At 41.0% G+C, this 16,742-nt stretch overlaps 1 protein-coding gene across 1 annotated transcript in view; it reads right to left on the bottom strand.

Moving 5' to 3' along the window:
- Positions 1-16,742, bottom strand: part of Chl1 (cell adhesion molecule L1 like) — a 192,819-nt gene that overhangs the window by 137,702 nt on the left and 38,375 nt on the right. Inside the window, exon 2 of the mRNA XM_027931903.2 lies at positions 8,640-8,717. The gene's annotated coding sequence lies outside the window, so the exon portion shown is untranslated. The remainder of the gene's footprint in view (positions 1-8,639; positions 8,718-16,742) is intronic.

Here is a 16,742-nt window from a genome sequence, read left to right as displayed (position 1 = left end):
CAAAAGCAAACTTGGTAAATTTAAACCATCGTAATGTAAATGAAGAATAAATAGTAATGAGAAGGGGTGCGCTAATCAAACTAAACATTTACATATTTAAATCAGTAAGAACTGAGAGGTGGGTGAAATAGTTGACCCTTTTCTAATTTTAGAATTTAATATAATTTTACTTCAGATGCAAGAGTCTTAGAAATACTCTATATTTTATAAGGGGGTAAAAAACATGCTTTGGGGTGTTGCTGGTGGTCTTTACAGACAGAGGTGGTTGAAAACTTGTCCTGAAGGCTGATTTCTTACCATTTGATGTTACAGTTCCTTGTGTTCCAATTTTCAACACAGCTGGACACTTTTCGTTGAAAAAAAAAAAAAAGTGAATTCATTTGAAACAGGACTGTAAAACGGTGATAAAGAGAACGACTGGAGAAACCAACCATGATGGGAAACTAAATGTCCCAGGGAAACACTTGAAAGCCTTTTTAGTGCGAGAAATATGTGCTCCAAAATTGAATCTAAGATAACAGAAACCGCTACAATGTGGATTAAGGAGATGTAAGTAAAGTTGCCGAAAAGGTAGAATTATGCTTCTTTGTTGAAGTCTATTTAAAAACAACAACAACAACAACACTTGTGCTAATTCTACAATATCTGGACTGAACTTGCCGGTTCTGGATATGCTTAGGGAAAAATGGGAAGTTGGAACAGGAAGGTACCTTGAAATTATTTCCTTCCATTGCCACCCGCTTGATAAAAGAAAGAAGTTAAAAGGTAGAGTTGAAAATGATTTGTCTAAAATCCCCACAGTGTGATGCTAAAGAGGAAGAGGCTAATTATCAGGAACATTAATTGAGACAATTCTGAGATCAAGATTATGATCCCTCTTTTACAGATCATCAGCTTGAGTTCCAGAGTGGTTGACCAATTGGTTCAAAACCCTCAAATCAGAAACTGCCAAATTAGAAGACCTGGCAGTTTCAGGGTTTTCTGCCTCTCAGGTCCATTCTCAGTTCTGTAGATTATCTGTAGCTCTCTTCCCTCTGCTGTGGAGGCACTGACTTTGCACATAACACTCTTGAGGCAGAGGCAAGAGGATTGCAAGTTCGAGGCCAGCTTCAACAACTTGGCAATGCCCTAAACTAACTTAGCAAGAACCTCTCTCAAAAAGGACTGGGGAGGCCAGGTAGAGAGGCACAGGCCTGTAATCCCAGTGACGTGGGAGGTTGAGGCAGGAGGATTGCAAGTTCAAAGCCAGCCTCAGCAACTTAGGCACTTAGCAACTCAGCAGGACCCTGTATCTAAATAAATAAATAAAGCGAGAAAGGGCCGGGGATGTGACCCAGTGCTTAAGCGCCCCTGGGGATCAATCTTCAGTGCAAAAAAAAAAAAAAAAAAAAACTGGACTGGGGATTGGCTCCGTGGTAAAGTACCCCTAGGTTCAAAACTCAGTTTAAAAAAAAAAAGAGAGAGAGAAGACTGAAAGCACACTGATAAGAGCTAATCAGCAGGATCCTCTGTTCCCTATATTCTTACCTAGTTTTCTTGTTATCTCTGACTTCATCAGAGAAGCCTCTGATCACTGTGAGTCAAATTCCCATCTGACTCCCTTGGAGCACTTAACAGAGCAACATTCCTCCTGTTTGCATGGCAATTCAGATAGATTGCAAGCTGCATGAGGTTAAGAACCCTTTCTACTCCTGTTTGCTACTCTACCCTCAGCCCAGCCTTAACAGTCACAGCACAACCAGGGAAACCCATGAATGAATGTTCCTAAAAAAGGTTGCACTCCGAGAAGGTCATCCAGTGTCCTACAGTCCGACAAATGGAAAGACAACTGATAAGGAGATTCATTCTACTTCCACTGCCATTTTGAAATTTGCCCGGGATTGAAACCGTCTAAAATATATATATATATATATATATATATATAGTACGAAGACAGGAGAATATAAAATACAGGAATTGAAGGAAACCAGAATACGCACCTGGAAATGGCACACTGGCTTAAGAACTTTTTTGAGCCAAAGGCAGTTAAAAAGCAGCAAACCTAGAAAGCCCCCATATCACCTTCTTTCTGCTTAAAAATGGGACATGCATCTCCCTTTATAATGTTCCCCTCCCCTCTTTCTGTATCAAGAGGAAAAGCATTACCCTGGAGACAGAAAGCTGGTACTCTGGTGGGTCTGCATGAAGAAACTGTCCTAAATGACCCTCCTCTTCCATGAGCATTACACACGTCTACTTTCTCCCATGCACTGCCCATTGAAGTTCAAAACCTTCTTCTCTGTCTTCCCACTTCTCCACAGTGTATCATCCTTTGTTAAAATGGTATATAAACCTCTTGGGTCTAACTGCTTCTTCTTTTTTTTTTTTTTGCTTCTTTTTCTATGACAGCTTCTATGCACATAAAAATTAAATTATTGACATCAAATAGAATTGGTAAGCCTTTCCTCCTAATTTGTGTTGTTGTTTGTTGATAGATTAATTCACAGGCACACACAAAAAGAGGAGAGTACAGGGAAAGTTTTATTTCTTTTCCTGTAGAACACTCACGTACAGTGAAGCAAGTTGTTATACCCACAGTATATACTGAAAACAATAAATGCTGTTATGAGGCTTGAGATAGTTGGTTAGAAAGAAGTTAACAATTAGCATGTTAGCAATAGAACCGGGGTCCCTGGTCCAACTGAAATTTAACAGACGATAATCTCTCAAATATAGGATTATTTACCTGCAGCTTGTAGTTGCAAAGAGAATTGTAATACACACATCAAAATGGAAAGTAACCGCTGGGCATGGTGGTGCATGCCTTTAATCCCAGTGGCTCAGGAGGCTGAGGCAGGAGGATCCTGAGTTCAAAGCCAGCCTCAGCAAAAGCAAGGCACTCAGCAACTCAGGGAGACCCTGTCTCTAAATAGAATACAAAATAGGGCTGGGGTTGTGCCTCCGTGGTCCAGTGCCTCTGAGTTCAATTCCTGTACCAAAAAAAAAGGGGAGGGGTGTAATTGCAGTGGACAGAAGAGACTCCAGAATGTCTCTTGCATATCAGCTACCCAAGCCTGCAGAGCTGGATCCTCATAATATTAAAGGCAGAAGAACTCAAAACACACTATGAAAAATCATTCTCATTTTTCTAACAGTGTATGCTGTCCTTAAGAAAGGGAGATTATATTGCACAGGGTTCTCAGATAGCTGTGATGTGTTTTTCCTTTTTTCTACCCTTCCTATTTTTTTTTTCCCATGCTATAAGGCAGGGTGCTGTGGTATAAGTGAAAGCACTCATCTTTGAACCTTGTGCATGGGGCTGCCTTTCTCTGTATGATCACTTAAGACAGGCTAAATGAGCCTTTGATGGGAAGCTTTGATTTACCTCCTCATTCCACACTCCATCACGAGGCTGCATGCAGGCTGCCCCTGCCATCTCCTGCCCAGCTCCGGGGTGAGAGCGGTGATGAATTTCTTGGATCTGCTGCCCTTCCAAGGCCTCCAGTACCTGCCCACCTGTGCGACCCAATTCCATCCACTGTGCAGGGGGGAGGTCTATGATTTCTGTCAATGTTATACATGGTATTTTTCCCCAGCATGGGTTGCCTTAGGGTGAAAATGGCTTTTTTTTTTTTGAGGAAACACAATTTTCTCCTTTCATTGGATTTTGCTCTAAGTCATTTGGTTGTGTTTTGTATTTACGTGGACATTTTATGTGTCTAGTATATCATGTTGCTACATGAGCAGGGCTTTTAAATTTCAACATAAGAGCAAAATAGTTTGCTCATGAACGAGGTCATCCAAGTGTTTCTGGGATTCTGTGTCTTTTTATTTTATATATATAATTTCTATTTTTTGTGTGTGTGTGTGCCAGGAATTGAACTCAGGGGCACATGACCACTGTGCCACATCCCCAGCTTATTTTGTATTGTATTTAAAGACAGGGTCTCACTGAGTTGCTTAGAGTCTCGCTTTTGCTGAGGCTGGCTTTGAACTCACGATCTTCCTGCCTCAGCCTCCCATGCCACTGGGATTATAGGCATGCACCACTGCACCTGACATGCTTATCTTTAATGATTTAATGGTCATTTTATTCATTCTTTTCTCTTGAGGCAATGGCAGCTGTTCCTCTTTTTGTAAAAGAATTCTGCCTTCTGTGTTCGCAAAGAAAGCAAAATAAACAAAAGAAGAAGAAAATGTCTATGAAGACTGAACCCAAACCTATCAAAATCTAAAAAAATCAGTCAAAACAAAGGGGCCGGGAAGAAATTTTTGGAGGTAATGACCATGTTATCACCTTGACTGAGGAATGGCCTTGCACATGCCCAACTCTCCAAATCGTACATGTTCAATATGTGCAGCTCTCTGTACTGTCAATTACACTTCCGTAAAGCAATGAGAAAAACCTACCACTGACAGTAATGATGAAATCCTGCAATAAAATCATAGACTTAGGCTGAAAAAAAAATGCCATTTTTTAACACTGTGCTCATTCTAGGATGTTTTGATTTTTGAGATGCCTTTTTTTTTTCTGGTGCCTTAAAATCCACCCGTAGCATTCGAAGGACATATTGTTCTATTTCAGCTTCCCTTCAGAGCCCTCGCTGAATTTTCATGCCTTGGAAATCACATTTATTTGTGTATGTGATTTGAGGAAAAGCGACGTCAATAAAACTCCAGATGAAACAAAATGTATTTTTTGGCACCTTCCTACCAAAATCATGTAGGCAAATTGGAGGTCATCCAAAGAAAAGCCAAAAGAAGGATGAATGAAAAGCGGCGTTGGCTAAGGAACTGTGTGGCTTCTGCATGTCCCTGCAAGGCTTCTGCATGTCCCTGAAGTAGGTAAACAATGAAGGAGCGTCACAGCCCATAAATATTGAAACGGCGTAAACATCAAATATAGATAGGAATGATTAATTCCAAGGCGAGGGCTTGGAGATACTCTAATGCATTCATATTCACGGGAAAGGAAAAAAAAAAGAGATACTGTTTACTAGCATCATTTTCAAATATGGAACATTAATAATTTATGCATGATATTCTAGCATTTGATGGAATCTTTGATCGCCTCTGAACCGCCCCTTCTCAAGAAATACTGCAAAACTACACTTAATTGTTCCACCCTGGGGAACGTCTTCCCGAGGAGATCAGTTTTATTTGGCTTCCGATCAGGACTTCTTGAAAAGAGGTTTTTCATTTCGCACAGTGACTCACACACACTTTTTATTTCCCACTGGTCTGGAAGGGAAGGAGACTCACACAAATGCCAAGGAAGAAGTCAGGACCCACCTGGCCAGGGTGGGGCTACCAGAAGGCGCATAGATAAAGGAACAGGACAACTCATCAAAACCCCAAAACCACACTTCAGCATAACGGGAAACTCCTAGCAAGAGTGCCTAGAAGATGACAGAGTCCAGGGAAGCCATCCAGACACTTCTGGGCACAGCAGGTATCCAGGAAATGATCTAGCAGGAGGTTTTTCCCTCCCTCCCTCCAATCCTCCATTTCTTTCTTCCTTCCTGACCTTCCTTTACAAAGCATCTGCTACACCCTGAGCTTCGTGCACAGTGATAATGATGCAAATAGAAATTTGACGTGGATGCTGCCTTTGAAGACATGTTTATGAGATGAATTCATACACACACACGCACACACGCACACATGCACACACATGCACACACATATAATTGCAAGTGAGGCTAAGGCTTGTGACCATGGCTAGAGCAAGGCAGAGGCAGGATCAGCCAACCAAATTGCACAGGTACGGTGTGCAGCTCCCTGTGCACCTCTCCAAGGTGAGGTTGTGCCATCCTGGCCTCCCCAGAGCAGAGCAGAGCAGAGGAGCAAAGCCCTGCTGGGACCACACACATGTATGGTCTGTGACCATGGACCTGGGCGTCCCTGAAAAACAGTCGATATTTCATTGCAACTCCACCGTCCCCACTCACGTGAAAGCACTTAATTAAGATTAAATGAAAATATCACTCTCTCTCCTGGACTATCAGGACATGTGGCCTGGCCTTTTATATAAAGAACCCATCAAAGTCCATAAATCAGGAGGAGGAGCAGGGTGGAGAGATAAGCACCATCAATCAGTCTCCTGTGTGCCCCAAGGTGACCTTCTGCTACATGTTTCATCTTGAACTACTGCTGCAAAAACAGCCTCTGTCATTAGGCCTCCTGTTAAGATGCACAGAGAATATCCCCTTCGGATAAATTATACTCAGGTATGGCGATGAATAAGCTGCATGGATAAACTTAAATCTGTGCTATAGGCACAAACAACCTCAGAAAATTCTAACTCTGAAACTCAATAAATGGTGCTCTAAGTTCAGATAAATTTGCATGTTGGAAAATATAAGAACAAAATTAGTATTCGTGTGTTAGAGTCTCATCGGAGCCTAGGGGATCATTTCAATTCTTTTTTTGTTTTTTTGGGTACTGGGGATTGAGCTCAGGGGCACTTGACCACTGAGCCACACCCCCAGCCCTATTTCATATTTATTTATTTAGAGACAGGGTCTTGCTGAGTTGCTTAGTGCCTCACCATTGCTGAGGCTGGCTTTGAACTTGTGATCCTCCTGACTCCTGAGCCACAGGGCTTACAGGCGTGTACCAACGCACCCGGATATCATTTCAATTCATTTTAAAGCAGATGTCATGGGAGACTGAATAGTGAAGGGGAAAAGCCTAGAAAAAGAAAGCTTATTAAAAAAATTAAGGATGGGGGCTGGGGATATAGCTCAGTTGGTAGAGTGCTTGCCTTGAGTGCACAAGGCCCTGAGTTTAATCCCCAGCACATTCAAAAAATTAAAATTAATATTAATTAATTAATTAAGGATTAAGTAAGCATGTGTGCATAGCATGTAGCAATGTGGAATAAGTAGCAAGTGCACCTGTGTGTTCTAACACTATGGTTCTCTAAACCCTTCCTGAAAGATGCATGGCTTATTTTTTTCAAACACCACCCTGAAAATTGATGGTGAGAGAAGGTATTATGTAGGATTAAATAATGATTTGATAAAAACAAATGATTTGATCAATCATCAAAAAACAAAAAGAACACAAGAAATATAATTCAATAAAACAAAGGAAAGGCAGCATGATAATGAGTCAGTAGAGCGTTCTGTGGCTCTCTATCCATTTCCATGAGAGCCACAGATGCAATTATTAATACGTCATTGCCATAATTAAGGCCCCTTTATGGTAGCATAACGTCTGTGTCCAAAATTTTATATCCTGGATATTGTTTCTTACCCTTCACTTTCTGAGCTTTACCCAGGTTTCTCAGGAACAAGAAATTTACTTAGAGCGAAATGCTAAAAGTGTTTTAATGGAATCAGTGCACCTTCCTGAAAGAATTTGGTTAATCAGATTTCAGGAATTTTCCCTAAGGACATTACAGTGTCTCTCAAAGGGTTTTTAATCTTCTAATAGACCTGTAGATTAACTGGAGTTAGACAGCCTGTGCAGAGAAGCCCTGCTCAGAGCAAATTCCATAAGGTGATACCAACCCAGTGAGTGAGACAGAGAGGGCAGGTCTGCTCCAAGTGGTTTTCTGTTAGACGGATTCCTGGAATAAACCCCATTCACACAGGAGGTCCCTGGGCTTACCAGGAACTAGGCACGCTCACAATGACTCACCAAGGCCAGAGGCTCTGCCTCTTGCTACATTATCTTACATTTATTAAGGTTCCATTTACCACCCACCTATAGGAAAGTTCTGCGTGCATCAAATAATAATTTTCCGGTAGTATATATTCTGTTGTTCACAAGATGCACAGTTAAGAACGTAAGAAGAAAATCATTCGTTAAAATATGACTAAGGGAAATAAAAACTTTTTTCTTTGAAAAAAACATTGTTTTTGAAAACTAATAATGACGCTAATTATTGACATTTACCAAACTGAGCACGGTGCCAGAGACCAAACAGTGCTAATAACTGTTATCAAACCAATCGAGTTTAAGCTGGGCCTGCAGGCAGTTATAAGAATTATTCCAACTTTGCAAATTATGAAATGGAGGGTAAAAAAGGTAAACAGCTTCCCCAAAGCCACAGCACAGTGTGTTTGTTCCAAACACTTTGAAATCAGTTATAATTTGACTCAGTATTGCGACAAAGGGTTTGAGAAAACTCTCTAAGAGAGGATCCAGATCGGATTGCACATGAATCCAAATTCCAGGGACAGTTCCTGAAGCTGAAATTCCTTCAGATCATGAAGGGGTGAGCTCTGTTTGACCGCCCCCACCCCCCAAAAAAAATACAAGATTCCTCAACAAAACCTCAAGCCTCCTAGGGAGACAAGCTTCTGAAAACTTAGTGGTCAAATTCATTTTTCTATTAAATGTGACATTTAGATAAATATCCTCGAGAGGGCACCTTCACATATGCCAAGAGGTGAGAAAAATAACGTGAAGGTCAGGGGTTTGCTCTTTCCAAAACAAGTCAGCATGTTAAGGGAACTCAGAAAATAAACAACAAACACTTAACTGCATCATATGCCTGGGCCATATCTTCTCTAAAACTGGTAGACACAAAATTTCTACACTCTCTTATTCCATGTTTCTCCCTCTGGCTCTGCTCTTGTGCTGTGTATTGCATTAATTAAATACGATCAAAATGCACGAGGCAACTGATTAAGGAAAAATATTCTTACCGGTAAATTAAATTCCCCTTCGTTCCACTGTGACCTGTTTGCTGTTAAGACAGGATCATTGTTCGCAGTTTATAGCACCTAGGGATAGATTTGAAAGTTGTAATTTTAGAAATAATTTCCATCGAAGGAGCCACTTTTAAAGCAATTTTTACCTGTTCTCTGTCAAACACACACACACACACACACACACACAAACATTTAACTTGCCTTTCTCCAATTTCTACTTTAATACCCAAGCAATAGCCTTGTTCTGTTGTTTAAAAAAACAACAACAACAACAAAAAAAAAAAATCCTGTAAATTTCTATCTTGGAATAACAGAAGTCATAGAAAGGGCAGACCTGCAGGAAACAGCCACATAATTGCACTTTTCATTGAAAGAATTATTGATGTGCCTTCTCTTGCAGATTCAAATTTTTTTTGCACGAGACCCCCATTTGTATATCTCCTTGGCAGGTCTCCAGGAATTATTCTGAACAATAGCCACCTCCTTTGGTTGGCTACTGTGACCAACGAGTCCAAAGGAAACAATACAGATGAAAAAGGGAAGGGTTCTATCAGAAGGCCTTTCCTTTGGACTCAATTATGGACTGAAGCACAGCCTTCAAATCAAGAGGCCCTCTCCAGGCACGTGTGTTCACGTCCAGCCGACCGTCTTAGAACAATCAACACGTGAAATGAAGGAAACCTTGGACCCAATCCTCTTGCAGCTGATTCCCAGATGATTTGAGGATGAGCTGTCAGTCACTAAGGGTGTTTATAAGCTTGTTTCCTAATGCTGTCCCATGAACACAGCTTTGACCAGCTAAGGGTTCCTGTTACCCATCCAGAATCCAAATAAGTCAACGTTGTGCTTTTGTTTTTTTTTAACCAGTTGTCATCATTGAATGAATACCGCTCAGAAGGGCTAAATTTCATCTATTATTCCTAACTCAGTCGGGTACAAACTACTAATTAAGAGACATAGAAAACTGTAATATCTTCAGCCCTAAGAGAAAGAACGAAGGCTACAAAAATCCAAGAAAGCCACTTGCATCCCATGCAATATTTGACAATTTCTTTGGCCTTCTTCCAGGAACTGATGCCAAGAAGTTATAAACAGATTGCAGCGCCTTGGGAGAGAACCTCACACAGGAGCACTGGGAAGAAAAATGCAAGGCTGGTAAGTGTTAGAAAAGTCCCCATGCTTTCCAAAGGACCCAGTGACATTCTGCACAGACGGTGTTGTGTCCTTTCTACTTTGGTTCAGTAGCCTCATTTCAATTCCATCAGTCCTACTTCTGACACCATTTTTATTACTTGCATGACCACAACAATTAAAATTGCTTATGGACCTCTAAAAATGCACAAAACAGCATCGAATGTGGCTCCCAAACAGTGGGTCCACGGTGCCCTTTGTAGAGCGCAGACATGTTTATTGACTTCTGCAGGCTGAAAGAACTGTGTATTCAAGCCAAGGACCATGGAACCTGGCCTCCACTCTGCTGTATCCAGCTCCGATGTGTTACAACCGTCTCTCAGTGGGAAATATAGAAAATGCAATGTTCGCAGATGTGGATTCCAAGTGAGATCACCTGATCCTCCTGTTCCATTTGCTGAGAGTAAAGTTAAATGACCTAAAGTAGCATGTGATTTTTATGGACCTCGGTGATAAAGAATGTCATAAATTCAGTGTATTGTACATTTGGGATGCAACTTTGACTGTTCCAATATTACATCTCTGTGAGACATCCCTCCAAAATCCATCCAGGTCACACAGCTTCCACAGCAAGCATCCTAAGGGATCCCAACATTTTTATTCCTTTCAAGGAAACCCAGGAGCACAGAGATCGATGTTCGGGCTCCACCACCCACGTTCTCAGGAGTTTAAAGACTGCTGTGTGGTGCTGGGCATGGAGACTTATCTGTATGCTCAGGGAGCAGCCTGCGATGAAATCTCAACTTCAGTTGAGAAGACACTTGCATTAATGACTGTGTGTGTGTGTGTGTACATGTGTGCACGTGTGTGCACCCGCATGTGTACTTGGTAAGCATGAAGAATTATCTCTGTTCATGTTACAGGTACATGAGCTTTCAAAAGAGACTTGCAGATAATCCTTTAGAATGCACAAGTAACATTTAAAAATATGCACATACACGTATACTTGTTATTTTATCTACTTTTTTAAAGAATTCTGCCTCTAACCTGTTTTTTTTTTTTTTTTTTTTTGGTGGGGTTGGGAGGGTGTGGGGGCTGGGGGTACCAGAGATCAAACTCAGGGGCACTCAATCATTAAGCCACATCCCCAGCCTTATTTTGTATTTTATTTAGAGACAAGGTCTCACGGAGTTGCTTAGCAACTCATTTTTGCTGAGGCTGGCTTTGAACTCATGATCCTCCTATCTCAGCCTCCTGAGCTGCTGGAATTACAAGTGTATGCCTCCACGCCTGACTTCTATCCTGCATTCTTATAGCATATAGTAGCCTACCCGTATATCTGTGCAAAATTTACGTTATACATATGTAGGACTATAGCCTCTGAAAATTACAATTAAGGGAGCATGCAGCACAGTATACTACTATAGTCTAAGAAAATGTCTTTTTTATTCTGCTTTTATTACATTAGAAGGATATGTGATACTCTGAATTTATTTGCTCTAGAAATAGTGACCCTATCCCTCACCACCACTCATATAGACTACAAATGTCTTATTTTTTGTTGTTAGAGAAAAGTATTTTTTTTTTCTTCCAATGTCCCTAAGTTTTTTTCTACTTAAGAGATACAAAGAAATATGCCTTCCAAATGTAAAGGGGAGACTGATAGGAATATGAAAATCCAAACCTGAAGAATTCAGGGGTATACTAAGACAAAGCTTACTAGGATGCTTCTTGGTTGTTTGCCATTTTTATGGGGAAAAAAAAAAAGCATGACTATGAGAATGTACAGCTCAGGTACAACTAGTTAAATTAAATTCTACTCGGTTCAGGAAAAATACACAGAAAGTACATTACAAGAAGATGTAGAATGTTCTCAAGAACAAGTAGTAGTTAGAAATAGATCCAATGGGTTACTCTACCAACATGTGCCCTAGGCAGGTATGAAAAGGTAGTTCTGAATCAGCTGAACTCAGGTCCACACATCCTCAGAACAGGAACATCTTGCAGATATATAATTGTCTCCAGAATTTGAAAACGGCATCTCTCACCCACCACAGCCCTGTCATCAAACCTATGACATCATCAGCTGCCCAGACAGAGAAAGTAGATCTCTTGTGTGGCCACAGGAAAGGCTGACTGTGTAAGAATTACTGAAAGACAATGGGTCACTTTTCAACACGACACCTTTCTAAAGCATTTTAAGGTATATTCTCCTTATTCAATGAATTTATATCATCTTATACACATCACGATTCCATTCTTGACAAAATCAAAGACCAAACGGCTATCACACACGTTCCTATTAGTTTTACCCTCATATTTCATAGGATGGATCCTGAATTCCGTATCTTGATAATGCCAGTATGACTAGCTTGCTAAATATAGTTTGGATGAATTAGTAAATGAATGCATAAAAGCTACTACGCATACAATTAATAGTGAGTGGCACTTCCTAGTTCCCTAAGTTGACAGTCACAGGTGCGAATGTCATACTCTCAGGGAACAGGAGGCAGCACATTACCATCATAATATCTGTCAAAAGTGACACAGTAGCACAGAAGAAAAAGAGTCAGAAGGGCCAAATATACAGCCAAGTGTGCACCTACTGTGCGACCTTAGGACACTCCAGCAATCTTTCAGAACGCCAATGATCTCACACATAGATGGAGGTGTTTGTCTCTTTCTTGCAATGTGGGTTTAAGGAGCAGGACTTAACATATCAAAAATGCTTCTTCCTGGGCTGGGATCTAGAGGGTGCTTAGTAACAGCCGGGTGTGGCGGCAGCAGCAACCTCACCATCAACCTGGGGCAGGCAATGAGGCCAGGAGGGGCACTGAGTGACCTCTAGCTTCTCTTGGCTGGAAGGTCCCCACTCCAACTTAAGCCAGGACAGGATGTCACATGGTGCCCTAGGAGATGATGTGTGAACCTGACAGCTGCTAAGCCCACCACAGCTGGGCAGCTGCAAGTCTTTATCCTCACAAGGTTGAAAAGGGTTTCTTTACAGTGTTTTATGCAAACTTAGGAGTTCTTCAAAGCCAGGGGGGAAAAGTCTCATTAATTATTACTTCCTGAGTACCCAAGCACAGTGAATGTCAAACTGTCAAATACTGGTTACTCAATAGGTGTCCCCTGAATGAAAATGCCCATCTTAGGTAAGTGTATTTGTCATCAAGAGTATTTTTTTTTCTCTCTTTTAAAAATTTACTTAATCTCAATTGATCTGTAAATGCTGGAAACATTCTAGTGATGTTAAAAAAAATAAAAATAAAAATAAACCATTATGAAAAGTTAAGCATCTCATCTTTTTGTCAATATTTGGGTCAATACCAAAATACAATGCAAAACATCTTTTTTTAAATTTTTTAATTCTGCCATCAGCCAATCTCACCTGGCAGGAATGAGCTCTTGATGCAATTCAAAGAGGCCTTTCCCCTCTAAGTGTAGGCTAAGATGTTCAGTACAGATTTGTTGAATGATTGTCTTTGAAGAAAGGAAATAATACATGATGTGTGTAATAATCCCTGGAATATAAACTCAGAGTATAACAAAAATGAACACAGGAACAGAAATTGTTGGATAAAACTAACATAAATGATGCACAGAAATGCAAACAACATGTGCTAAGTAGTGTTTGCTTGTAGAAATTATTCACAGGCCAAACCTTATATTGAGCAGTATGACAATGTTGAATGTTGAATTTTTTCCTAAGAAGACTCCTGAAAAAGCATTCGAGAATAAAATAATCCCTATTTTTGACCACTAATTGAGTATTTTTTTTTACAAAAACACAAGTTTTGAGCCCTTATTAAAGATCATTTGTGATTTCTCTCTAATATCAATTGAAGACACACCATGTCTGGAGTAATATGCTAAACAGTTGATACACTATCTTATATAATGCAAGTATACCATACATGGAGTCCTAGTGAATCTAATTTTATAGAAATTAAATAAATTCGAATAGATTAGGTAAAATGTGCAAAGTTGCAGTGAGACTGAGTGGCTGATCCAAGACAGGAACCCCCTCTAGTAACTCCAAAGCCTCTGTCTTTATCGACACCATCCATCATTCAGGTCATGTGCCCTGGGCTGCTTTGGGAAGAAGAAAGACTACAATGGAATTATTTCTCCAAACCTTATCCTTTTTTTTTCCAGCTTGCGTTCCACTGTATAGAAGAGGCCAAGAGCAAAATAAGAGATCAGCAGGGTATTCCAAGGCCCTTTGGAGCTTCTCAGGAGTTTTATTTCTACCTCTGTTACCGCCTATTACAAAGTTTCTAAACTCATTCGGGGGCCTCCAAATCCTGATCCACAACCTGAGAATGTTAACTGAGTGGTCTCTACAATTCACTTTTGCACGGAAAGTCTAGGAGTAGAAGAAAATGAACCCAGAAGGAGATAAGGAGGATATGGAAGCTACTGAAGATGTTGGCACAAGGGAATCCTCACACAGAGAAGGTGTAAAAACAGAAACCTTCAGTGTGGGAAGATGAATGCATCGAACAGATCAACACAAATAATAAAATCTTAAAAGGATGCAGAAAATGTGAACATAACTGTTTTTGTACAGTTTGTTAAAACTTAGGAGAGAGGAGGTACCTCAGGGAAAAGTGGAAAAAAAGATAAAGAAAAAAAATGGGAGGGGGAGTGTAAAATCATACACAAAAGAATTCTATTACTGTTACCGAAAGCTCAGTCCTAATAACATGGACATGGTTTTGAGAAAAAGAAGTTTTAGTATTTTGCTAGCAAAGAAGAAGCACAGGGGATTCCTGTCCCAGAGGCAGTCCTTCTGCCCATCAGGGAGAACAGAGGTCTTTTAAAATACCTATTCAAAGGCCACATTCCAGATGTTCCCTGTAGGGGGATTGAGATTCACTTATTAACTTGGCAGAGGGAGAAGAGAAAAAACGTATCCCTCTTCAAATAAGCCTCAGTGGCAGAACAACAAGGGCTATCTCTATTCAAAGCATGAAGTGGACAACTGTTACAGTACCATAAGTCATAGATGTTCTAGAAATAGCTTCCAGAAAAGTTGATACATATTCTTGACTGGAACACTCATAGTTTATTAACAGGAAAGAGAGTGAGTATTTCATCTCTACCATTTGAAAACATTCTGGAAGACTAAGGCACTATCTTCTCTTCCTTCCAGGTGCAGGGCTAGAAGCACCCAAATCCAATGACGTCAGAAACACCGCGTCGCTCTGGATTCTTGACCCAGCTCCAGCATAAGTTTCAGCCACGATGAACAGTCAAACCCCAATAGGGACATCAATAAATATTACCCAATAGGTAATCAATAAATATTCACTGGAATGAAGGAATGAGCTGTGTCCCTGTATTACTCAGGTCCTCTAGAGGAACAGAATCAACAGGTAGTGTAATGATACAAAGAAGGTTTATTAGGTTGGCTCATGTGACCAGAAGCTGGAGAGTCCACCATGGCCATCTGCAGGCTGGAGAGCTGGAGGAACCCGTTCACTGTGCAGAACAAGAGGAGTCAACAATGCAACCCTAGTCCAACATCGAAGGCTTCTGGAAACTCCTTGGAGAATCACCGGCAGAGCCTGCTTTGGAGATGTGAAGAAGTGAGAGTCCTGTGTCCTCAGAGGATCCCAGCAGCAATCAAGAACCCGTTCAAGAAGAATGGAGTTTGCATCTGCTGCTGCTTCCTTGTTCTTCCAACTTTTATTCCATCCAAGCCATCATCCTATTGGACAGTGCTGAAGGGGAGGGTCTCCATTTCCGTTGGCTATCCCACATGCCCATCATTCCTGGATATATCCTCCCTGACCCACACAGCAGTCTCTTAATTTTGAGCATCTCTTAATCCAATCAAGTTGACAATTCAAATTAACCATGATAGTCCCCCTTGGGAGGACAACTTCACTCTTCACTTTTTTATCACAATGCAATGTGGACATGATAAAGCTCCTACCAGTAAGGAGTTCACCTTAACAGCATTCCCAGGGGTGGAAGTCCAGGGGGCAATGGGAAATTCAGATCCTTCCTGAAAGCAAGGGGCATCTTCCAACCAGGAAAACTGAAGAACCAGGAAGACCCTTAATGCTACAAGTTTCAGCCAAGATGTACAGTCAAACCAGAAAGCCTGGGTCCCCAGCCCAGGTGACAGGGAAAGATCTGGTGCTTTTCCAAACCATGAGAGTTCAAAGCCCCACCACTCCTGGGGTGCTGATTCCTTCTTTGTAGAGAGTAAAATATCCCATCCCAAATATATCTCTTTGGTATACCTCAAGTTTATTACTCAGAGAAACTTCAGACCTCAGCAGATCCACAGGGCTGGTTCTGAAAGGCTGCCCTTTTCTAAAGAAAATTTACATCTATAAAGGAAAACCACATTTACGAAGTGCAGGGCCAGCAGATGGGAACAGGCTTTTGTGTCCACCCTCCTCCTGTCTAGAAAAGATCTTTTCATAGGGAGAAGAGATTAGGTTTCTGACACCTGGTCCAGATGGGGATGACCACAGGTAGCTGTTACTTGGAGGATTGTACCTGGGTAACAATTCCTGCTCAGTAAGCATTCCCTCCCCCCCCACCCTCCATAACCTGTTGGCACCTCCCTTCCCCCCTAGACCTTAATCCCCTACCCCTTTGTTGACTCCCCATAAGCTTCAATTACATTTGAGTTTCACCCTCTCTGTGTGCGGCTCTCATGTTCAAGCTCACTAATAAATTTAGGTTTCTTCCAGTCAATCTGTCAATCATCTGTTTATTTATAAACTCATCAACCATTGGAGGGAAGAGAGTCAATTTAAAATTCCCCTACATCACCCTGGAGTAGCAGGGCAGGAGCATTCTCTTGTGTTTTTTTTTTTTTTTTTCTTTTTTCTTTCCTGTTGAAGGCAGCGTGAGCTTCAGAGGAAATCATGTTTGAAGTGATTTTTGGAAGCAACATGTCAGTGTTTTAAATTAAGAATAAATCAAACAGATAACCTTTTG

This window comes from Marmota flaviventris, chromosome 20 (genome assembly GCF_047511675.1).
Source record: "Marmota flaviventris isolate mMarFla1 chromosome 20, mMarFla1.hap1, whole genome shotgun sequence".
Classification (NCBI taxonomy): Eukaryota; Metazoa; Chordata; class Mammalia; order Rodentia; family Sciuridae; genus Marmota; species Marmota flaviventris.
The sequence above is the reverse complement of the archived record's forward strand: the minus strand, read 5'-3'. Positions and strand labels throughout refer to the sequence as shown.